Source organism: Thermobia domestica, chromosome 1 (genome assembly GCF_964235325.1).
Source record: "Thermobia domestica chromosome 1, izTheDome1.hap1.1, whole genome shotgun sequence".
Taxonomy (NCBI): Eukaryota; Metazoa; Arthropoda; class Insecta; order Zygentoma; family Lepismatidae; genus Thermobia; species Thermobia domestica.
Window position 1 is genome coordinate 328728448 of NC_137454.1, and position 26340 is coordinate 328754787.

Below are 26340 nucleotides of genomic sequence, written 5' to 3' on the forward strand. Positions count from 1 at the left end.
TAATCATAAAACACACACACACACACTGAGGTTTTTAAGTCATTCGCACTAAAATAAATCAACAACGATTTTAAAATTGGCAAATAACAATCCTGCATCTATTCTTTAAAATCAATTACGTTTACGCAGGGGTGGGAATATTGTTGTTATTCAGAGTAATGTTAACAAGGATTTAAATCAGCCGTATGTAACAGCGGGCCCACGGGCCATATGCGGCCCGCCTAACCCTGACTTCCGGCCTGCTGGCCAGTTATTGAAAACAATATTAATTATATTTTTTTCTGTTTTACAAAACCTGTTAAGAATAAACTGGAAAATTTCCTTCAATCCCACACAGAGAGAAACGTAGTAACGTCCTGAAAACAAGCGTAGGTAATTGGGGGAAATTTCCCACAGTATAAGGATTGCTAGGTGTACCGACTAGTGATGAGCAAATGCAAGACCAACACCAAGATCGGGGTGGTCTTAGTCTTAGTCTTGGTCTTGCACATGCGGTCTTGGTCTTGCACCGGAACCCTTGGTCTTGGTCTTGGTCTTGTTTGCAAGAGCCTTGCAAGTCTTGCTTTAAAAAAAAAAAAAAAATGCTTTTCATAACTAAATTGTAACCTGGATATAAGGGATACTAAATTCTACAATGCGCCAATAGTAACGGAAATACTATGTTTATTTCTAAATGTAATATAGATTACCTTCGTGTATGATGATAGTGTGCAACATAGGCGATGACTTTTTTTTTTTCAATGGGTGCCCACGCTTCACTGCTTATAAGATAAATCACAACGTTTCGTAATCTTTTTATATTTTTTTTAACAGATCCAATACTCCACTGATTCCCAAACTGGAGAGGCTACTCCTGAGATGGATATTTCTTTTACGTACTACCCTAGGCAAGTGTTTTAAGTTGGTCACAAGGAGTGGGATACGCTAAATTTACTAGGGATTGCCACAAAGATCCGGTTCTGGCGAAACCCGTTCCATGGAACCGGTTCTCGGAGATCCGGTTTTCAGAACTGGTTCCAGGCCTGGATCCGAAAACCCGGTTCCAGAACCGGATCTTAGGAACCGTTTCAGACCTGGATCCGAAAACCCGGTTCCAGAACCGGACCTTAGGAACCGGTTCCAGACCTGGATCCGAAAACCCGGTTCCAGAACCGGATCTTAGGAACCGGTTCCAGATCTGGATCTGAAAACCTGGTTCCAGAACCGGATCTTAGGAATCGGTTCCAGACATGGATCCGAAAGCCCCCAATGACCCGTAAAGGAAGCACAAAGTTCGGGTTACATGCACAGGACCGACACGGCGTAGGATCGACACGGCATAGGATCGACACGGCGTAGGATCGACACGGCATAGGATCGACACGGCGTAGGATCGACACGGCATAGGATCGACACGGCACAGAACCGAAACGGCACAGGATCGACACGGCATAGGATCGACAGCAGAACTTTCATACGATCGAAATAATAAAAAATACATTATTTTATAATTACGCAATATTAAGTAACAATTATTTTCTCAAGGATATATAGGAGAGAACCGTCATACGATCGAAACGGCATAGGAACGAAACGGCGTAGGATCGACACGGCATAGGACCGAAACGGCACAGGGCCGACACGGCATAGGACCGAAACGGCACAGGATCGACACGGCACAGGACCGAAACGGCATAGGATCGACACGGCACAGGATCGACATTCTGTAGGGTGGTCAACACTTTCTGAAAATATCAATATCGCATATCCCTCACCTTGAATTTGTGGATATAAAAAATTGTAAGGATAAATAATTCTAAATGGTCTATTTTAAAAAAAAATTATATATATATATATATACATATATATATATATATATATATATATATATATATATATATATATATATATATATATATATATATATATATATATATATATATATATATATATATATATATATATATATATATACAAATTGTATAAAAATATTGTGCGTAATATATCCATGCCGTAATAAATACACCTTTAATTTTGTGATATTAAAAAAAATACGCTAAATAACTCCAATAGTTGATTCGAGGTTTTCAATACCGAATAAATAATATTATTTGTCTGATATTTTTATAATGCTTTAATTTTTTATGTATACTAAGTTGAAGTATGTACATGTAACTGCAATTTTAAAACTGTAGGCTTAGAATTTGCGTTTGGATTTTTTTTTTTTTTTAAGCGAAGCAATGCACCTATGTTAAGTTGCCTCCTTTCAAATTTCGAATTGAAATCGGAAGCCAATCGTTTGTTTTTCGTTTGTTATTGACTTTTTTGAAGAAAAATAGTAAAAATCGTATCTTTCTTAAAACATAAAGAGATGTTTACAAAATAAAGTTGGTATATGGCCAAATTTACCCTTGTTCCTCCACTTAAAATTTTGATTGAAAATCAAAATCAATTGTTTGATATGCGTATGCTACTAATTATTTTGAAAAAGAATAGTCTGTTTCGAAAAACATAAAGAGTCTTTTCAAGAGAAATGGGTGATGGAATTTCATATTGGCTCCACTTTAAAGTCTCGAATCAAAACCGAAGCCAAGCGTTTCTTATTGGTTGTTTTTAAGAGCAAATCGCTTGTTTCGAAAAAATAGAGAAAGAGATTTACAAAATAAATTTAGAATGTGATCAAATTCAATCTGATTCCTTTACTTACAAATTTCGATTCAAGACCAAAATCAATCGTTTGATATGGATTTGTTGTTGCTTGTTTGGAAGAAAAGTAATTTGATTCGAAAAACATAATATAATTAAGAAATAATGTTGATGAAGGTGATTTGTTTCGGGGCGGTTTGCTTATTTTGAAGAAAAAATCACTTGTTTCAAAACAACCAGTAAAATATATCTATTTCCAGGATACATTTGGTGGTCAACTTCATACTGTTTTTTCTGCTTTTAAATATCGATTCAATACTCAAGCTAATAACATGTTTTCCTTTCTTATTGATTGGTTTGAAGAGGAAATAGTTTGTTTTGAAAATTATTAAGAGTCATTTACAAAATAAGGTTGGGTGGGCCAACTTTTTGGTGGTATTTCAAATTTCGATTTAAAATCAAACTCAATCATTTATTTTTCGTTCGTTATTGATTGTTTTGAAGAAAAACTAAGAGCCATTAAAGAAATTTTTATAGTAAAGGTGGTCACCTTCACAGGGTTCCTGCACTTCAAATTTCGTTCAAAGCATAAAACGGTTAAAATAATAAGAGAAACACAATCAGTACTCTACGCAAATGTTTAGGGGGTTCAGGGGCTTTAGGAACACAAGTTTATATAATATCAAGTGTTTATATATATAAACGTGCTAATATGATAAACGTGCTTAATTTTGCATAATACCTTGCTCAAGGGGAGTTTCAAAGTCCTTAATCCCTTTACTTCAGTACGCCACTAAACATCAATTATAAGTCATTCGTTATCCAAATTGTACTTCTTGTACTGATTCAATCCTTAATTTTAAAGTTCAAAATTATATGAGCACTTATTATGCTATTGGAAAAGAGCACATATTTTATGACAGTGCAAGGTAGTTTCTTGTTTTAACAATTGAAAGAAAGGAAAACACCAATAAAAGTAATAATAATACCTGACACGAATTCCGATAGTAAATCATATTTTATTATCTTATTTGAAACTTTGAGAAAATTGAAGCTCTACACCGAATACAAATTGGATAATAAGCAATGCTTTATAATTGCTTGATAAATTTCAAATTGAGAACAAAGAGAGTGATACTGTTTAAAAGAAAGATTGAATAAAAACAAGAATTTTAGGAATGATCTAAAAAATGGATCAAAGTATTATGATCTTGGCTAATATTAATTTTTGGATCAGTTACCATAAAATATTCGAACGGTCTCTAAATCGAGTTTTCTCCAGATATGTAGTTCTCCAGGTATAAGGAGTACAAGAAAAATTTCGATTAATTAAATATTTTGGATTTTTTTTTATAACGGGCAACAAAATTTTTGGAAAGTCCCTAAATCGACTTTTCATATTTTTTACGCAATAAGCATATCACACTGAGTTAAGTGATATCTTGGGTTGGGTTACACTATATGTAGTTCTCCATATATAAGACATACAATAAAATTATTGATTGAATGAAATATATTGGACTTTATGGATCAGGGGCTACAAACGTTTGGACGGTCCCTAAATGAAGGTTTCGTATTACTTTCGGAATAAGCACATCATGCTGAGTTAAGTGATAGTTTTGGTTTGGCTGCACTATATGTAGTTCTTCAGATATAAGACGTACAAGATTTTTTTTTTTTATTGAATGAAATATATTAGATTTTTTGGATCAAGGGCAACAGAATTTTTGAATGGCCCCTAAATCGAGCTTTCGTTTTATTCAGGCACTAAGCACATCATACTGAGTTCAGTCATAGTTTAGGTTTGGGTACACTATATGTTGTTCTCCAGATATAAAGCCTACAAGAAATTTATTGTCTGAAATATATTGGATCTTTTGATCCAATAATAGTCCTTCATCCTCCATTTATACATTAAGCAAGTAACAGTATAACGTGTACATTACGTGATACACTTTGTATTTTATGGTGTGATGTTTAATAATAAATTATTAACAGAATACCCGTTTTTCGCACGGGGAGAATAGTTTCATTTTGAGCATAAAGGGCAATGGAATCTGAGTATGGATTTAAACTGCATCGGGAGTGTTACTGTTCGTCTGAGTGACTCCAAATACTATTTCATCGACACTAATATCGGTATTATTTTTTATCATTATATATATAGTGTGTAACTTCATTAATGTAATGAACGTCTGGAGGTGATTCCTGGACTCGGAAGAAGAATTTAAATGAAACGAAGTCTTTAGCTTATCATAATTATAACTTCTATGCCAATGGTAACGGATGATCAATCAACGGCTTCATGTTCAACTTAAGAGTGTGTAAAAATTAGAAAAAAATAACTTTGATCCAGAGTAGGTTTATAACGACTGTGCATAAGACAGTCAGGGGCAAAAGATCATGTACGATGAACTAGAGTATAAGGGATTCTTCACATAACAACAGTGATTCCCACAAATTATGTGAATATAATTTGAGCCAAAGTAAGCTGCATTAAAAGATTTATTCCCCGTAATGCGTAAATTCGTGGAAGATAATAACTACGAGTACAGAAGGAATGAAACTCGACGATACTCAAGGTTTTGCGCGTGTTGCACAAGGAAAGAAAGAAATACAATTTCAAATTATCGATTTATTCTGTTTCGGAGAAGGTAGGATAACTGAAATACTCAGAGGTACCTTGTACAGTATTTGTGCAATGCAGTATGTGTACACGAGACAGCTATGAAGAATAACAGTTCACAGTCTGATATTGTCGACCGTTGACCGCATTGCAAAGATGGCATCGGCGAAGCAAATTTTTCCGCGTGTGATCAAGCACATCTGAAATTTCGTAGATAATTGGCGCAGCTATATTACATCGAGCTACAAGTTCTTCGACTGTCGTGGCCGGAGTTTCATACGTATCCCCGAAATAAAAAAATCAAGCAGCGTGAGGTAGAATGAACGAGGTTGTCATAACACAGGTTTTTCTCTCCCAATCTGGGAATGTTTCATTTAGGTAAGTCTGCATATTCCTGTCAAAATGTGCAGGTGTACTATCATACTGAAATCACATCTGCTGTCTTATGTTCAAGGGCACATGTTCTATCAATTTTGGGAGAAAATTACGTAAAAATAAAAGATACGTACTCCCACACAGGCAGACCGATAATAAATAAGATCCTACCACAAAATTATCCACCACACCACACCAAATTTCTGCTGCTGATCGTTTACTAGAGTTGCATGTGGGTTTTTACGCCATACACATGATAGTTTCAAGACGGTTTTGATCATTCGACGTACGCTGTCTTCAAGTTCAGCTGTCCATATGGGGCTATTTCCTCCGATTTCACGTACGAGAAACCAAAGGGACCCCTCTCTCGAAGTCGAATATGGAGGCGTGGAAAAATACAAGGAAAGTTACTCTCTTTTGAGGGCGACGGTCACGATATAAACGCCTCACTTCTGGGCTATTGCCCTTTGCTACTCCATAAATGAGTTGCATATCTGCCAGCTCGTGGACAGGGTAATCTTCCATCGCGCAGGCGTGTACAGGTTAACACAATCAATTTTACTTAAACACCAACGTCTACACTTTTACACGACCTTAAATACCTGGACACAACCCTCTACCGTTGAACACAACATTTCCCATCCTGTTATACAGCAATTACACGTGTAACAGTAGAGCATCTGACTATGTATATCAGTCACAAGTTGCGTAGATGCTTATTACAACTCAGCCATGCTAACTGAAGCCATTCCACAATAAAACTTCAAGACAGCCTTCTGTAAGCCACTCGCAATTGGCACACAAGGGACGATAGTTCCGTAGGTATTCTTCCGTGTAGGTATTCCATACAGCTCTAAGGTATGTACATTAGAATGTCGAAAAAAGACTATCCTTTTTTTAAAATGTACTTTCAACGAGCTTCCTTTGAGAAAATTTCTCCGGCAATGATAAAATCAAAATGTAAGTGGTCTACACTAGGATAGTATTTTGGTATATTCACAATAGCAATGAAGTTTTTCATAGCTCAGGGAAAAGTTGAGGTTTGCCAACTCGAAGGAAGGGAAAACGCCATCAAAAGTATTCCTGGGAGAAGATTCATCTAACGGATAAATCAAGTATACTATTCCAGCGCACTTCTTGGTATCGTTATGCAACGTGTACAACATCCCTTGTTTCTCCACTTTTGTTGCTTCTGTGCACAGAAGTACCATATTCCACGGAATTACATATTACGAGGAAGAAACCGTTTAATGCAGCTTACTTTTGCCCCATATCTATTCACACAATATTTGGAATTCCTGGGTCATGTGGAGAATTCCTTGTACACTCGTTCATCACATATGATCTTTGCATTTTTCGATGTTATATTTATTTACATGCCGCCTGACTGTCCTATGCACAGTCGTTTTAAACCTAATCTGGATCAAAGTTATTTTTCCTTTTTCACACACTCTTGGACAGGAAGCCGTTCATTTATCATCCGTTACCATTAGCCTAGCAGATATAAGTGTGATACGTTAAAGACTTCGTTCCATTTAAAATCTTCTTCCGAGACGTCATTATGTACTGAGACAAAATAGATGAATCACACATGTGTATCTCTCTTTCTTTCGAATTCTGAGTGTTCTTCTAACTTGAACGATGCACTATTATTTTTTAATGTTAAATCTTGTACTTGATTGATCATTTCTTCATTCAACGTTTGATAAAATACTCAAAGGAATACTCCAGTTTCTTTGGAAGTCATCCTTGCATCGTCACTGTACACTAATCGAATCTACGACTAAAAACAATGGACATTCTTTTGCCCGACTTCAATCCGACGTTTTGTTCATGAGTTATGGCGGTTTATACATTTTTTCGACAAATTTTAGGGTGTTACACTCAGGTTGTTGTATAGTTTTTGTTTTATTTCGATGTCAGGAATCACCTAACGACGTTTGTTATATTAATTAAGTTACACCCTATATATATACGGGCGCCAATTTTATGTATTAAAAAAACCAAATTTGTTTAGTAACGTAAATAGCTAAACTATGAAAACGTATTTACTAGAGAAACACTTTTTAGTTCTTGTGATAATTTTCTCTCAAACAAACTGAAGGTAAATATATACCAATAAATCAATACAGCTATATTTTAGAAAATGAAATGAAATCTGTGAGTTTTACGTCCCACGGTTATGCCGGTTAGGCTGAAGGAGACGGTGATTATGAGAAATGAATGAAATGGTGGAATGAAGAAAGTGGGAGGAAACGGGAGAACCCCGAGAATACCCACGCACACGGCGTTTATCGACCACAAAGTTCACTTGGCGGGAGCAGGGTTTGAACCCGAGACCCCATGAACCAGGGGTGAACGCTCTACCACTGACCCACCGCGGCTCCAGCTATATTTTAGAAATACAATAGGCACTGATTTTTCGAAGACTGCTCTAATACATAGGAACAATCAAATTTGTAAATAGAGAGTTTTCTTTTTAAATAAAACAAACTGAATTGCTTAAACTGCGCTATATCGATTGGTTTCAGCATCTGATTTTTTAAAAATAAATAATTAGCAGCACGAAAAATTCCTATATTATCTTCGAAAATAGACCTACATGTTAATTGCTTTACTGGCTTTATACATTTTTTTTTTTGAAAAAGTGATTGTAGGGGAAGATGGGGCTAGTTGCAACAATTTTCAGGTCTGTTTTTTTACTCGAAAATTATTATAGATATAAAAACTATATTGAGTGTACTAAAAGGTACATGCCTTAACTACATACCAAAAAAAGAGAAGTGCAAAACATCGAACGGCAGTTTTGATAGCATCCACTTTTTGAACTAAGTCCGACTGTTGACACTTGCCCCACCCATGGGGTAAATTGCAACATCATCTGGGGTAAGTTGCAACAATCGGACTTGATTCAGAAATTTAATGCTATCAAATCTACAGCTTGAACATCGCTTCACTCATTTTCACTGTGGCAGTCAATGTCTATAATCTATACAGATGTAGTACGGATTTCTCTCGGAACACGACCAATGAGACCACTTCTCACAACATAAACACTGTACCCAGTCTTCTTCTGTATCCTGTTCTTCGTACGGTTCTTCAGAAACCAAACAGACGACTTGAGAATAAATTCTTCTCAGCTGATGATTTTACGTTTCCGGTTGCTTTTAGATGCTTCTTTTTCATTTCGAAAGTACTTTTTTCTAGAGTGTCTGTGAGAATAGCACATCTCTTCCTTTTCCGAGCAGTCAGTTTTCTAGTTCCAGATTTTGGATAGAACCATACATGTTCAGGAGATCATCTGAAGGATTCTACACTATCTTCTTAGATGCATTTGCAGGTGATCCATGAAGCTCACTTTGACCTGCAGTCTGAAGTTCTAACTGAGAAGATGAAAGGAAACAACTACTACTAGGCACTGCAAGCAATAAGCCATCACTGTTGTCCTATAATAATAATAATAATAATAATAATAATAATAATAATAATAATAATAATAATAATAATAATAATAATAATAATAATAATAATAATAATAATAATGGAATAATAAGCCAGCAAGTTTTTCTAGAGGGCCTTCATTTTTACAAACTAAAAACAAATCAAAAGTTTCTTTCAAGATTATGAAAGAATTAATAACACATAGATACATATGTATTTCAGAAGTACATATTATTATTATTATTATTATTATTATTATTATTATTATTATTATTGTTGTTGTTATTAATATTTAGTAGTAGTAGTAGTAGTAGTAGTATAGTAGTAGTAGTAGAAGTAGTATATTTCATATATGCTACATTTCTGAGACTTGAGTCTTGATAGTACGTGAAGTTTAAATCAAAGGTTATGTTACGGACGGCAAATCATGGCTTAACACCAAAAACATATTCTGGCCGGGACCGGAGGTTAGTCTGTTTTATGTTTATTAAACGTGTTTAATAATTACAGGAAATGAAATATGTTTATAATAGAATGTGAAAGAATACAGTTTTAAAAGAATTAAACTACGTCAACATGTTAAAATAATTAAAAGAACCTAATTAATCAGCCACTTTGTACTCTCGTTTGCTTAACTGGATGAACCGAGGCCTAAAGGAAAAAGAGTTTTCTGCCCAAATCTCATAAGCAGTGGGATATTTTAATATTATAGAAACTGACCCTCCTTTCGCTTAGAAGTGTAATTTTCAAGACGCTGAAACATATAGTATTTTATTACTTTTAGTTAAAAGTTCAAATGCCGAGTTTCACGCATCTAGCTTAAACAAATCCTTCCTTAATTTATTTACATATTTTCTGAGTAAGTAATGGGGAAATCGAACATAAAAAAATGTGCTCCCTTTGCTCTTTCCCTTTTATGTGTTCAATTTTCAATTTTCAATTTTCAGTTGTTTTTTTTTAATAGGAAAGCTTATATGCCAAGTTTTATTTTACTAGCTTTAGAAACTTGCGAGATACACTACCCTTTAAAAAATCTTACCCCACCCTTTTTACGATATTTATTTCCAAAAATTCTTTCTTATGTACTGCTTTCATAAGAAAATTATATTTTATAACTAAAATTTATCGACTCTACTTGTAGTAGTATGCCCAAAAATCACTCATCTTTACTCTTTTATATAAGAGTACAGAAGATAAATACAGTCAAACCAATGGACTTCCATGAACAGTTTCCGATTTCTTATAACTAACTTATTCGTACATTTCCCACAAGCTGTGGTTTTAAATTTACGCTCTGTCAAGGTCCAGGTTTCAAAAAGGAAGTAACTGGAAATACAATAATATTATGTATTTATGTACATGTGTAATATGTATAAATTTATTGTCTTATTGAAGCTTTTGTAATCTGAAAATAAACTTTTGATTTGCTTTTAATATATAAAAATCAAGCTCCCCTAGAAAAAATTGCAGGCTACACCCCTAAATTACTATGTAGTAATTTCTGCAAAAATGGCACAGGACCTAAAATTTAGGTCTAGTGCCTATATTTTTAGGACTTGTGCCGTTTAGAACTTATGAATGTCACCCAATGTATTGCATAGTAAATGTTCTTTGTTCAATTTTAAATCTACTGCGTTCTTTATGTATACCGTTGGTATTTAATGTTCACTCGTGAAATGTCTAGTGAGCTTTTGTCTTAATTAAGTAAACTTTGGTGGATTTTTGTCTTACTCTTAATAAAATTCGCTCCACAGAGTATATATTGAAATTCTGAATGTTTTCTTGCTTTCAGTAGTCTGGTAAAATATGCTTTTTAAACATTTTTTCAATTTTTTATTTATTTATTTTTGTTTTAGGAATTTGTCTTGGGATTCTCGTATCTCCATTCGAAAGAAACGAATTTCTTAACTAATTATGTAATTAATTCTTAGAATGAAATAAGTTGTATTATGTAATTCACGTATAAGTGCAGAACAGATAGTGATAATAATAATCTTAGTAGTACAAATATAGCTGTTATTGTTGGAATTAGCTACGTTCGTGACATTATTGCCAACTAGTTGCTGCATCGTCGCAATTTCGTGGGGTGGTGGCGAATTTCAGAACTAAAGCAAGTGAATGAAAAAGGCACAAGACCTAAACGGCACAAGTCCTAAAAGGCAGAAGTCCTAAACGCCAGAAGTCCTAAAAATCATATCGCGGCACAAGTCCTAAGCGGCAGAAATCCTAAAAATCATACCGTGCCACAAGTCCTAAACTGCAGAAGTAGTAAAATTCAGGTCTAGTGCCTATATTTTTAGGAGTTCTGCCGTTTAGGACTTCTGGATGACACCCGACACATCATGCTGCCTCAGTGATGGTTTGGTGGGGAGTGAGCTACTCAAGCACAACCCAGCTGTATTTTTGCGAACAAGGTGTTAAAACATCTGCCAAGGTATACCAGAACACAGTGCTAACACCTATAGTGTAACCACTATCTGCTACCATGTTCCCTGGAGAAAGGTGGACCTTCCAACAGGATTCCGCTCCAGGCCACACAGCGAAACCAACTTAGGACTGGCTGGCGCGGAACGTCCCTCACTTCATTTCTACCACTGATTGGCCTTCTAGCAGCCCGGATCTTAACCCGTTGGACTACAAACTTTGGGCAGTACTTCAGGCAAAGGTCTGCCATAAACGGCATCCATCTGTGGACAGTCAGAAACAATCTTGGCCCGAGCAGTGAACAATTTTCCCATGGACAGTTTTGGGTAAGTTACATGTAAAAATGTAACGCGTTACAAGTTACTTTACTTTTTCCTAAAATGTAACGCGTTACTTGCCCAAAAAAAGTAACTGTTACTTTACTTCGAAAGTAACGCGTTACTTTTAGGTCTGAAACTTAGAATATGTGAACAAATGTTATCACTTCAATTTTCCGTACTACTATTACTATCGCTTTTATTATTATTATTATTATTATTATTATTATTATTATTATTATTATTATTATTATTATTATTATTATTATTATTATTATTGCCCTTTCTGAATTGCTTTATGTAAATGCAAGGACACATTTTTACTTGACAGCTATAAGTTATGAATATTTTCATATAAGGTAACATTGGCTAAAATGCCATACTGCGTTACTCGTAGGGATGGGCTAGGGTAACCAGACGTACTGATTTTCGCAGTACAGTACTGTTTTTCAAAGAGCTGTCCTGCGTGTTGCGAAGATGTCTAGGAAATCGAGAAATATCCTTCTTCTTTAAAATGTCCTGCGAAATGTCCAGAGTTAATTTATTTGCAATATCTTAATGTTTCATTCTTTATTCACAATATTTTGAATCAAACACACTCTTTTCCTGAATGATGAACCGCTGTGTTTTTTAACACTCCTCAGAAAACTAGGGATGGAGAACAATCAACAAACCATTTTTTACAATACATCGCTTTTACTGAGAAGGCCTTGTTGAGATATCGGTAAAGTAGGAAAGGTTTCTTATTGAACTTATGACAGTGATGCTAACCAAGTTAAATAGAAGTTCCTTTGTGCCGGTCTAAATTTTCTTTCATTTCTTAAAATAATACCACGCTTCGAAATTTATTATTATTATTATTATTTAGCCCAACACGAACTTTGACTGTACGTTCATAAAATAAACCAATTTGTTATTCATCAAAGCATTTGGAGTTGTGTTTAATTCCTTTAATAATTTTGTTCAGTGCTTCTTCTTAACAAAAATGTTCATTAACTTAAGGTTAACATTAATTGAAATAATGATATGCGTATTGCTGACGCAGTAAGATATCATATACAGTACTATTATACTTGTGTCCTACTTTTCGATTGTTAGAATGTGGTCATCCTACGATGGGCACGAGTGAGTACGAGCGAGTATTCTTTGAAACTCGATTCGACTAAAAACAGACATCTTTGAACGCGATTCGAAAAATTTCCTCCAACTCGACTCGAATTCGGGTCGAGTCGAACCAAATCTGGTTTGTAGTTTCGAGTATTCTCTTCAAGTATCTTGCATAGACAATATAGGTTATCAATGATACTAGTACCACTACTAGTACAACTTTTATTATTATTATTATTAATAATAAATAATAATTATAATTATAATTATAACAACACTGTGTTTAAACATGAAAGAAACGCGGTCTGTGTTTGAATACTAAAAAACTAGTTGATTGCTAACCTCGGTAGTCGTGAATTCTAGGAGTCAAGGATATTGTTCACGAGCTTGTGAATTTGGGTTGAAGGTTTAGGTTGAGTATTCGGGCTCGAGCCAAACATTGTTAAAAGTTATAGGGCACTGGCCAAATATCTTCAAAACTGTTCGGCCCGGGTTTACAATTGTAAACAACTTGAGCAGCTGGGCTCACAGCTCACTCACTATGGACCCGAACCGAGAAGTGAGCCAAGCCAACAGCTCACCGAACCGTGTCAGCAAGAGCCTTCGGCCCAGATGAGCCGAACCGAGCAGATGGTTCATCCAACCAAGCCAGCTCGAGCCGATGGTTCACCCCAAGCGAGCCGGCTCGAGCCATCGGCTCAGTTATTGCTTCCCAACTGAGCTTCTTATTAAAAAAGTCTCTTGTGGTCTCGATATCGAGACGAGAAGACATGCGAGCATGTTTCCTCTAGTGAGCAACATTAAAAGTATTCCATATTACTACTTAGCTTACATTTCTCATGGCTTTCGCTTTCTAGAGGAATCAGGCCATGATTTCAAAACGAGTTAAAACGTAATAATAATAATAATAATAATAATAATAATAATAATAATAATAATAATAATAATAAATATAAGTATTCCATACATATAGAAATGCTTTTGACCAAGCACACAAGAAATTATATTTTGTCCATTTAGCACTATCATTCTTTTGTCACTCACAATTATTAATATTCATATAGTAAATATCTTATAATTCTTATATTTTAAAATCAATTGACAGGGCTCTGATTGCTTTTATGAGAAATAAATCTTTGGTTTTATAGATCCTACGCAGTGGCGATGATCGTGCGTCGTTTCGGTCCTATGCCGTTTCGGTCCTGCGCCGTGTCGATCCTGTGCCGTGTCGATCCTGTGCCGTGTCGATCCTGTGCCGTTTCGTTCCTATGCCGTGTCGATCCTGTGCCGTTTCGGTCCTATGCCGTGTCGATCCTGTGCCGTTTCGGTCCTATGCCGTGTCGGCTCTATGCCGTTTCGATCGTACGTATTCTATGCATATAACTTGCACAGGCATAGAATCGACAGGAGTTTATAATTTGTAAGAGCAAAGATTAAACAGATAATAAAAATATTATTTTTTTAGGCACATGATTAAAAGTTAAATTATTTCAGAGCAGCGGCGTGAGAGCAAAACGGCACAGGATCGACACGGCATAGGATCGACACGGCATAGGACCGAAACGGCACAGGATCGACACGGCACAGGACCGAAACAGGTTTCTGAGCTGAATTGTCGGTCGTATGCCGTGTCGATCCTATGCCGTGTCGATCCTGTGCCGCATCCCCCAAAGTTCATCTTCAAAACACTGCAAAGAGAACCATGCGCTTGTGCCCTCCCCGCCCAGACCCGCTTGTGCCTCCAGAAAAAAAAAAAAAAACAGAACGGGTGTTTAGCCAAATGAGTTGGCCAGTTTGCCTGTTTAGCCAATGAGTTTGCCAGTTACCCACTTTATTTAGCCAAATGAGATAAGCAGCCACCGCCTGGGCGTCTGCCTGTCGCTTCCACCATTTCATCTAGCACACTGTTCGCAGTCTGCCAGCAGCTCGGGTTTAGCGTATTGATGGTCACAAAGTTTCGGTTCCAGCGGAACCGGTTCTTGGAGATCTGGTTTTCAGAACCGGTTCCTGACCAGGATCCTAAAAGCCGGTTCCAGAACTGGATCCGAAGAACCGATTCCAGACCTGGATCCGAAAAACCGGTTACGGAATCGGATCCGTTCAGACCCGAAAACCGGTTCTGCCCATCCCTAAAATTTACATCCAAATTGCACAACCCGATATGACGTGATGTCAAGTGGTATCATCATGGGGGTCAAGGTGGAACAAAACGAGCCCTGTGGGGCTTCCAACCCCCTTCGCTCGCTGACACTTTCATCTGTTTCGGAACGTAAATAAATCGCTTTTTATGCATTATATATTACTAGAAGGGCAAATGAGTATTGTTTTTATATTATTTTAATGATAAAAGTGTTATGCTATACGGCGAGAAACGGATAACTTCAACCAATCAGAACCGTGTATTTAGCTCCTATATATGGCTAGAGTCGAGCGTGATTAAAATATCATATGCCCCTGAGACGCATGAAAGAAAATAAGACGGCCCAGTCTACTGAAATACCATGAACTGGAAAATTATTTTTACACTTTAAAGGCGTTGGATTTTTTTTTTACTTTTCAACCTCGATTAGCTAATCTTTGTATTGAACAAACTTCCAATTAAATATTGAGATTTTGTTTTACTGATTCCAATATATACTCTATAGGACAAAAACATGGACATTACGCAAAAGCGATGAAAAAATGGAGGCGTGGGCATGGAAGGAAAAGGAGAGAATTAGCTGGGCTGAACGCAAAACGAATGAGGTATTAGAAATAGTAGCAATAGCGAAAGAAAAAAAGAATTTTAGATGTAATTAAAAGGAGGAAGAGGAACTGGTTGGAACATTGGCTGAGGAGGAACTGTATTATGAGGGACGAGCTAGATACTATGGTGGAAGGAAAGAGGAGAGAGAACCGAAGGAGACTGTTTTGTAATTTACGATAATTTTAAAGACGAAAATCGATAATTTTGCTCTCTGCGGTTGGCAACTCTGGATTGTCACGCAAAACCCATTGGAGATTCAAGTCTCTGTGAGCTGCTTACGAGACAAGAAGTAAAGTTTTCTTCTTTCACTCCGTCTCGATTCCCGACATTACTTCTTGTCTCGATTCTCGAAAACCTTTTCACCTCTCGTTTCGTTTCATAAATTTATGTACAATATATATATATATATATAACTGCAAGGTCTGTCAATGCATAAGCGCTTGAAAATTACAGCGCTCAAAATCTATGTCTTTCTTATGAAGGATTACAAAATTTAATCGAGAAAGCTTGTAAAACTTCTCATGTATTTAGAGTATGGAAGATGTCGCTGAGCCCAAATAGTGCTTTGTTTCTTTTTAATCTCTTTTAGACAATTTGTGTTCAGAATCGCTGTTTTTTTTTCTTTATTTTGTATGGGAAACGAATAAACATGAAATTATATTTGAAATGTTTAAGGATACATGACAGTAGTGCTCTCAAAGGGTCGGGTCGGGTCGGGTTGAAGACCGACCCGACCCGACCCGTGACCCAAATTGACTGACCCGACCGGACCCGAGTGACCCGAACCGTGATCCGATCCAAATGACCTGACCCGACAACCCGACCCGAGCTGACCCGATTGACCCGACCCGACCTGACCCGACTGAACCGACCCGACTCGAGCACTACATGACTCATGTAATGCTCTAGGTTTGAGAGCACTACATGACAGTTTAATTAAGTAATGTTACATCGAGAAAATCGAAAAATGTCATTATTAGAGGCATTTCTTTTCCCAAAAAATGTTCTCTATGATTAAAATATTTCAAATCTTTCAACTTAACGTTCCACACTTAATACCTTTTAGACTAAGGAAGACTATGATTAAGGCAAGTGAATGATGATGGAAGAATTGGTGAAATGAGAAAGTGGGAGAAAACGGTAATGTCCGTAGAAAATTCACAGACATAATGTTGTCTAGCACAAAATTAGTTGACCGGGTATCAAACCAAGGATCCTACACACCAGAGGTAACTGTACTACCACTGAGTCGCCGTGCCCCGCAAGGACTAAATTTTATAAACATTTAGATTTAATAACGAATAGCACTGTATGTGCAAAACTAAACGGCGTGACAAACATCTTGGCATTTCAGCTAAACGAATAAGACGCAAGCTCTGATGCGATGTTGCCGAGTGCTAAGGGGTGTGGCTATGGCTAAGCAGACGAACTACAGCACGATCAGGTGGCAGAGGATAGACATGGATGTGTACAAAATAAACATGGCAATACCGCTGGATTCTCATTTGCTAGCAGCATTTAAAGGGAACTTGGAGCGCCGCCTTCAAATGCCAAGATGTTTTTCACGCCGTTTAAATTTCAGACACTCTCAATTATTCGGCACTTTCGATAATCCAGCACTCCTATTTGCAAGGAATATCCTGACAGGCCTATAGCCAGGCCAAAATTGTAGGGGGGGCCTTGCTGAAGTTGAGGGGGGCCCGGCTGAAGTTAGGGGGGGCGATCCAACCATAGTATAGTTCATCACCGTATTATAGTTCAATTGCAAGCCTGCCGTGTAAAATTTAGGGGGGCCAGCGAAAATTTAGGAGGGGCCCGGCTCCCCTAGACCCTCTCTGGATACGGGCCTGTATCCTGATTACAGAGAGTCTAGTGCAATTCCAAAGATTATAAAAGACAAGGGTGTACGTATTTCCAGTTTCAGTTGGCAGCCTGAAAGATTTTTTTTAAAGGAAACTTCTTTGTATATTTCCTTTGTGTGTCCACGTGTCCATCCGGCAGACAAAAAATCTCTAAAACTGCCTGGTGAATCACTATCAATTTTAGACAGGACATACAGAATAAAAAAACTTTGAAGTCAAGTTCACTGATTGAGGAGATTCACCCATAGGAGAAGATACAAATCAATTATTTCCAGTTTTAACTTTAATCAATAGCTATAGGTCTGCAGCAAAAACGGCAATAGACGAAAGCTGTTACGTGCAATGAATTAAGCATTCCTGGGATAGAGGGTATACAAGTACTTCCCCTTCATACTAAACTCTGTTTTAAAGAAGGAAGTAATAAAAACATGGTCTCCCGATTGGAGGGCAAGGTGGGGACGGGCCCTTCTCTAGAAAATTTTCTTCTGGCACTCATGAATAGAAATCTACTACAACTTCCGGTTTCAATATTGATGTAACCCTACATGAAACAAAAATAAGATATATTTTATTATTGTAGTGGATACGGTTATTTAAAAAATCTCTTATTGTTATTGAATCCACACCACCCCTACCGAAATAAATTTGTTAGTTTTTCGCATTCCACTTACAACGATAATTATTCTTATCGTTTCTAAGAATTTCATTGGCTTTCCATTTTCTTTTTTTTTCTTTTTTTTTAAAATAATACTGCATTTGTCAAGTTTCATTTTACGTAAGAACTACGTTCTTTCTTCTTTATATCATCAATTCTACTCTTCTGTTTCTTTTTCTTAGTTGTTAGTTTCTTTCGTTTCTCTTGTCATACTTTTGACCGTTGTTAATTGTGATTCAAGTCGGCCGTCATCAGTTACACTAAAACTAAAAGATCATAAACGAAACTGGTGTTCCACACCAACTTGCACGGATAACGGGACTTCAGTTACTACACCATTAAATGAATATTTACATCGTTTAGTTATAAAGAAAATGAAATGAAATGAAACTTTGAGTTTTACGTCCCACGGCTATGCCGGTGAGGCTAAAGGAGACGGTGATAATGAGTAATGAATGAAATGGTGGAATGAAGAAAGTGGGAGGAAACGGGAGAACCCCGAGAAAACCCACGCACACGGTGTTTGTCCACCACAAAGTTCACTTGGCGGGAGCAGGGTTTGAACCCGAGACCCCTAGCACCAGAGGTGAACGCTCTACCACTGAGCCACCGCGGCCCCTAGTTATAAAAAAAGGTAAATGTTTGAATTAAAGAAAATCAAGAGAAAGGGAATACATAGTCCGGGAAATTAGGTAGACCAAGAGGATACTTCCTTTTTGTTCTATGAATAGAATAAAAGGTTAAATTCACTGCTAAATTCTTGTGCGTATCATATCGCATAAGATTCGCCAGTCTATAATTCTTGCCATTAAAACTGCAGTCAGTATATTTCAGCTTCAACTTGTCTTAATATTTTCTTTCAGCTAAAAACGTACACATAAAACTGAATATTCTCATATTTTTTTTTCTAAAATGAAATCAGTTAAGTTGAAATGAGATTACAAATATAGCGCCATTTCAGACTTGCCTCGGAGTGGAGGAGTAACACTCTCCACCGACATATGAGTTTCCTAATATATTACTAGACAATTGATTAAAATATATTTAATTATCAAACTCAAGTGGGCAATTGCCCCTGTTTCCCCGTGTTATGCATAGATACGTATACAAAATCCTAAATACGCCACTGCTAACAGATCACCAATGTTTAATCGAAAAAGGAGAAAAACACTTCACTCATTCCATATAGAGGCGCACATAAAAAATCTTTCTACGATTTGAAACAACCACTGAGATCACAATATTCCAGAGTTCAGCGAGCTGTGAAAATAGGTGTAATTTTCCACTTAGTTCTCGAGAACACCTGCAGATGGCAGCACCTACTGGGTGCTTATTCCGACTTCCCGGAAGGTTCTGCTTTGTAAGTCACGTTCAGTGATCCTTCTGGTATGTTATAAAAGCGCATAGCGCATGTAACAGGAAAAAAGGAAAAAGAAAGAAAGAAATAATTGGTTTTAACGTAAAAAGAAATAGATCAAGTTTAGTTTTGTATGTTGTGTATTTGGAGTTTAGACGTAGAATTAATGGCAATATTGTTGTAATTTGTAATCAGTTTTAGGTCTAGCTGTCACAAAGCCATATTTAACCCGGCTATTTTTCGCCTAAAAGAGCTAGGACATAAGGTGAGAAAAACCTGGGGCTTAACGCTGGGAAGGAATTTTCCTACTTATTATTATTTTTAAAAAATAAAATCTTCAACTAATAAGAAGGGGTGAATAAAATGACAGTATTGTTAGGAGTTTGCTAATTAACTAGAGTGCAAATTAACTAATTAATTGTGTTTTTCATATTTAATTAATGGGTGAACTGGTAGTTAGCGGTATCCCTCCTTAATTCCACATAGTTTAGTAATTATCTGTATTTAAATGTTTGACTTCAGGAAGGTTGAAGCACTTCATTGCGAAGAGAATTTTTACGCCCCTGTCTCCCTCTTCCCCTACTTTGACTGTGATCAGAGATGGAGTGGATCAGTGGGTCAAGTGGGTCAAGTTTTCTGAGTGGGTAAGTGGGTCGTGGGTCAACAGCATGTGACCCACCACCTACCATGACCCACTGTGACCCACCACCCACTGCGACCCACCGACTCAGTATGATTTACCGACCCTCTCTGCTCACTGCATTGTAGAGAGTATCTTCTGAAGACTGTTAAATTTGTCTCCGTTTTACTTTCAAGATCTTCATTTCCCTTTCTTTTCTACTTGTTTCTGTCTACTTACCTGAGGTGAGTATATCTAACCAAGTGAAAAAAGAACTTCAGGCACTTATGGATAGTATATTTTTAATAGTAGTAATAGCAATAGGACTTACACTATAACTTGGCTTTCGGGTCCTGTGGGTTTTTAGAGCTAACTACTGGAAAAAATACATTTTTGAATCACTGTAATATATAAATTATTTGTAAAAAATTGAATGTAACTATGTGCACCTGATCATCACGGTCAAATTGCAAAGTCAAATGAAATTATTTTTGGTATATAGTTAGACCTTAATCCAAATTGGGATGTTATATTGCTTTTATTATAATGCATAATATCCTAAGGAGGTAGTGAGGATCCGAATTTTTGCGAAAAAAAAATGAGTATCTCGCAAGCCGTTAAACTTAGGGAGCTGAAATTCAGTGTATTAACTCTTTATTGAAAATAAATAGAATGTGTCCTAGCATTTTTAAAATTCTCCTTTATGTGGGGGGGAGGGGGGAACTTTCTATATATGGAAAATTGGTAGTGAGTTGGTTTGTAAAAATGATTGAAAACGATAGATGTTATTTAAGAAAAAATCAGAAACAAAAAATACAGTGCTTGGCTTCATATATCCATTGCTTTCTGCTATATTAATTGCTGAAGCTTATGTTTATTATATGGAGCACCTACAGCACAGGGCAATCAACCCATAAAGTTGTGAGAAAAATAGGCATAAAATTTGTACTGTAAGCTTAATTACACGGAAATTTGAAGTTTGGATTGTACGCATAATTGTATGGAAAATTTTACTTTTTTTTCCTTTACGTTGGTCTACTTACTTTGATTTGGAACTTTGAAATTTCATCCTTTTTTCCACTGAAAAGTATTGATAATTCAACAAGGAAATAATTATACTATGATAATTTAATTGAAATTCATCGTAATTTGGCACATGGCAAACAGCAGTGTGGTAATTGAAGTTGAAGAAGGAGGGAAATTCCCATTCACCTCTGAATACTTTCCAGAAACCTCGTTCCCTTTCGCTTTCTAGACTAGGGAGGGAACTTGGTAATGGTACCAACCTTAATGATACAAAAATTAAATTTATAAACATATAAGAAATCATCAGTTTATCAGGTTTTAATTGATAATTTATTCACAAGATTCTCTATCAAAGACGTGGTAGATGAACTTTCTGTTCTCCATGAGTCGACATTGCCAACTGACATCGTCGATATGGAAAAGATGTTGTACGGTGATAGAGAGATGATACTTCTTGCTGAGTATTTCAAACCTGACCAAGAAAAATCGTTATCAGACTTAAGTCTAACAAGTAGATTTTCGATGAGAAGTTGCAGAAATCGGGTAGAAGTATTATCAATTTCCACTACAGAGTGCGAACGGGGATTTTCCCTTATGAACTTACAGATGACTGATATTAGAAATAGATTAAGTGCTCAAACATTGTCTAACTTGTTGCTCATCAATGTTAATGGCCCACCGCTAGACAAGCTCAAAGTAGACGAGTTAGTTATTTCTTGGCTGAAGGGTGGACATCATTCCATTGCGGATGATTTACCGCCAAAAAATTACCAACAGGAAATAAATCCGATTTCAGATTTGTTTTAAGGTGGAAAATTAAGAGTTACGGAAAATGTATACTTGTATTACTAATGGCTTATTTGTGTTATTCAACTTTGTACCTACTTTTTAGTAAGTCTCTTCTTTGCTTTAGGTAAACTACTTTTGAATAAATATTCATAATAATTGCAATTATGCATATTTGTAACTTCAATTTAACGTGGTGTTTTAGTGATTACACAAATTACAATTATGAGCATACTTTATGGAGATGCTTTCACATAGGGTACCCGAGCACCTTTATACCCTATGAACAACTGATTTTTCAAGTCTTTTGTGAGAAAAATACTGTGAACTGAGAAACCATAACCTTTTCCATATTGTACAGGAGTATTTTCCTGCGAATAGAAGTTTCTTGTGGAATACGTTCAGAAATTAACACTTGCCAGAATACTCTTAGTACAAATATATTTTATCCACACACTAATTTCCCCCCACCTCGAACTGTTTCAATTTCCTCATTGACAAACACTTTACCATTTTATATCGTAAAGGGCAGATCCAACGTTATGTAACAGAGTGGTGCTTGAGCGATTGACTAGAAATTCAAACTTCGATTAGTGACAATTTCACAGTCTTGTTTTATTACAAGTGTAAACTCTTTAGTCAGTTCAGAAGAGGCCGTGGATCGTGTTCAGAGTTGATGACGATGGATTTTGGTGAATCAGAGTAGGTCAAAGTGGATGAGAGTGGTTCATGGTGGATGGTGGGTCACGGTGGGTCAGAGTGGGTGGTGGGTCATGGTGGGTGGTGGGTCAGTGAGTGGTGGGTCACGGTGGGTGGTGGGTCAGTGGGTCGTGGGTCGTTTTCATTGACCCACGCCAACTCTGACTGTGATTATTTCGTATCCTGTTGTGCTGGGCCATTAAGTAAGAAGAATAGAGTAGGGTGGCCAGTTTATTTACCATAGTTTAAAAGAACACATGGAAAATTGGGAATTAAGGGTTAGGTAAACAGGCAATCGTAGATTTAGGATTAGGAATATCCAGACCCGTACTTATATAAGCCTATTGTTTTCCCCTGTAATCTAAATAATTTGCCACCCCTCGCATAAGGACCCAAGCCGTGATTTTGCAAACATACCAGCTCTTGTTGAGTACTAGTTTAGATATTACAAATTACAAAAGTTACAACATAATTTTAAATTGGATAATTCCCTCAATGATGATTCTGATGTGGAGAGTGATGTTCTGCTCGAAGGTAGGTGTTTGACCCGAAGGTCCCTAGGCAAGGTGAATCCAGCGTAGTTTGCCATTGTCTTCCATGGGATGATGATGATGTACTAAGGGCGGGACCTACAACTTAACTTGGGATCCGAATCACTTCTGTCCCCACCGGGAATCGTACCCGGAACCCTTAGATTACAAGGCAATGAGCTTAACTACTCATCCATTGGGGACACATGTAATTTGTTCATGTAAGTTTTAATTTACTGTCCGGAAAAATGCCTTTAATTAATTCTTAATCAACCGCTATGTCATTTCCATATTTCATAATTTAACTTAATCAACGATACGTAAGTTCCTTGGCAGCTGAGATATGGGGGGTGCAAGCTCTTCATAAGAATAACATGGGGTCATTTTAAAAATAATCGAAAACGACCAATATTTGAATTGAATGCATAGCTTTTGGGGTCGCTGAGATGAATAGTGTCAGTTTTATCCAATTCAACTTCAAGGTCAGGGAGGGGTGAGATTTTAAAAGTAATCGAAAACGACAAATATTAGTATTTTAACTAGTAACTACTGTAATTAAAGCGAATTAAACATAACATGTTTTCTCGCACATGCGCGGGACTCTGCAGGTTGGTAGTTTTAAATATTACTTTATAGTGAATCTTTAAAAAATTCAAAATTTTGCCACCCCCTAGATTCTGCCGCCCTGTGCTCCAACACAGAATATCACTTACCTAAATAAGGGCCTATCACAACATACAAAAGAACTAAGAAATTATGGTCTTATTTACAAGGATGTATATACACAAACGTCTATGTGGTTAGAGATAATGGCAACGAAAGTGGATGGGAAGAAAGGTAGTGGAAGAACAAGAAGGAAAGGGATAGATACTGTAAAGAATGACGAGAAAGATCTAACGGGGAAACAATTCCGCGACAGGGGTTATGGAGAAGACTTATCAGAAACGTCATTCCACATAGACCTAAGTGCGAAAAGACGGAGAGAAAGAAGAAGAAAAATACCTCAATTAACAGGCCTTTCTAAAAAAATAAAATCTAAATCAAACTAATTATATATTTTTTCGTTTTCAATTTATAAGGACCGCGACGTTGTCCAAAATAGGGGTTTAGTTGAGTTGATTTTGGGTTTAACGTCTGTTTCAGCAGCGAGTCTATATGAGACGGGACCTACTGATTAACATGGAATCTGAACCACATGAGCTTCCACCGGGTCTCACAACTCGTCCAAAAAATGATCAGTACTCCAACGGCAGCTATAATCAGATCATTCTTCTTCTTATGAAGTATGAAGCATAACTTCTAAAATATAATTATTTTAGTCTGGTGCTCAAGTTCATTACATGTTCACAATTTTCAAGATTAGAATTTAGAATTAGGAGTAGAATTTAGATTTCTGGGCTGTCGGCATCTAAGGTCATTAAGCCCGTCACTTATGTGAGAGATGACGTCTCTCGGCGATCACACTATCCGAGGAAAGGGAAGGAAGGAAGCGGCCTGGGACCTGTATGGTAGGTACCATTCCCTTTATTTGCCTGGTGTAAATGAGAGAAACCCAGGAAAGCATCAATCAAGATGGCTGGCCTGAAAAAGCTATTACACTTTTCTCGACCGAGTGTCCCCATTTGGAATCGAACCCGGAACAGCTAGCACCAAAGGCGAGAACGTTAGCGATTCCTACCACGCGGAGCCACTCAAAGTTATAGAGTTGGTAGCATCAAAGCTTATATAAGAGTGGGATCTATAGCAAGGGATCATATGATCACAGTAGGAACTGAACCTTGGTCCTCCGAACCGAAGGCAGTAACGATAAGGATTTGCCAACGATAGTTGTCCATTGCTTCATTAAAATTGGAGTTTGTGCTTTTGTATATTACTCCTTTGTGTAACATAAATATTGTGAAGAGCACGACTTACTATTAATATGAACTCCGAATCAAGACCGAGGTTTGAATTCATTTCAATTCGTGAGTGCATAGAAAATCAACACAGTATATGCCGTTCCCCAGCATAATATCTCATCTTCAAGAGACCTGGATTACAGGATCATCTTATTGGTGGTTTTCTACAATCAATTAAGAGTCCCAGAAGTACAGGCTGTCTCAAAAGTCCCCTCCTGAAATAGGGCAACTCTGTCATTATCAGAGTTACAATAAAATGTAAGAGGGGGAAACCATCTCCAAATATGATGTTTTCAATCTAAAGTGAAGGATTTTTTTTTTTTTTTTTTTAATCGGAGAGCCGTTTGGGCTGTACACTCTTTATGTGCCTTATGTTAAAAGAAAATGCAACGTTGCCATTTACCTGGGGCTGGGAGAGGGAAAGGAGGGACGGGAGGTGGACAAATTTTGTAAGAATAAGGTGACTGGAGACATGTTTGAAATGGTGGCTGGCCATCGACATGTTAGCATAAGAAACAGTAACTTTATTCATCTATGTTGTGGATCTAGGTAAATGGCAACTTTTCATTTAACATTGGACGCCTAAAGAGTGTACAGCCCAAATGGCTAGTTTGATTCAAAAAAATCCTTCACTTTAGTTTGACAACGTTATATTTGGAGACGATTTTCATTCTTACATTTTGTTGTAGTTCTAGAGTTACCCTATGTCAGGGGACTTTTGAGACACCCTATATATTCAACTTCAACTCGAATCTCTCTACTAAAACTGAAAGTTGGTGGGGAGTGAGGTTTTTCCTGTTTTTTTTTTTTTTTTTTTTATCACCGGGAAAATGCCAGGATGGCGCCTAACATAAAATCCGCTTCCTGTTCGCGGGTAGTGATGGGCAAATTCCCGGGATAATATTTTTCGGGAATATTCCCGGAAAGATTTCCAAAAATGGGAATATTCCGGTAACTTAGGTACAAATAGAAACAAAATCGCATTCTATTACTATATTATGATTTCAAAATTAAATTCTTTTTTTATTTTATCGTAGTATACTGTTGTCTCCAGAGGATTCTTTAAAATGTATATTCTGAATAGTATTATGTTATTTTATTAGTATTTTGTTATGTTTAGAGAGTACGCATAAATGTATATTTACTTGCAATATGTTTTATGCGAGTAAATATATTGGAAAAACATTTGGTTTAGGAGGTCCATATACTTTTACACCGCCAAACAGTTTAAATTTATATGTAAGTGT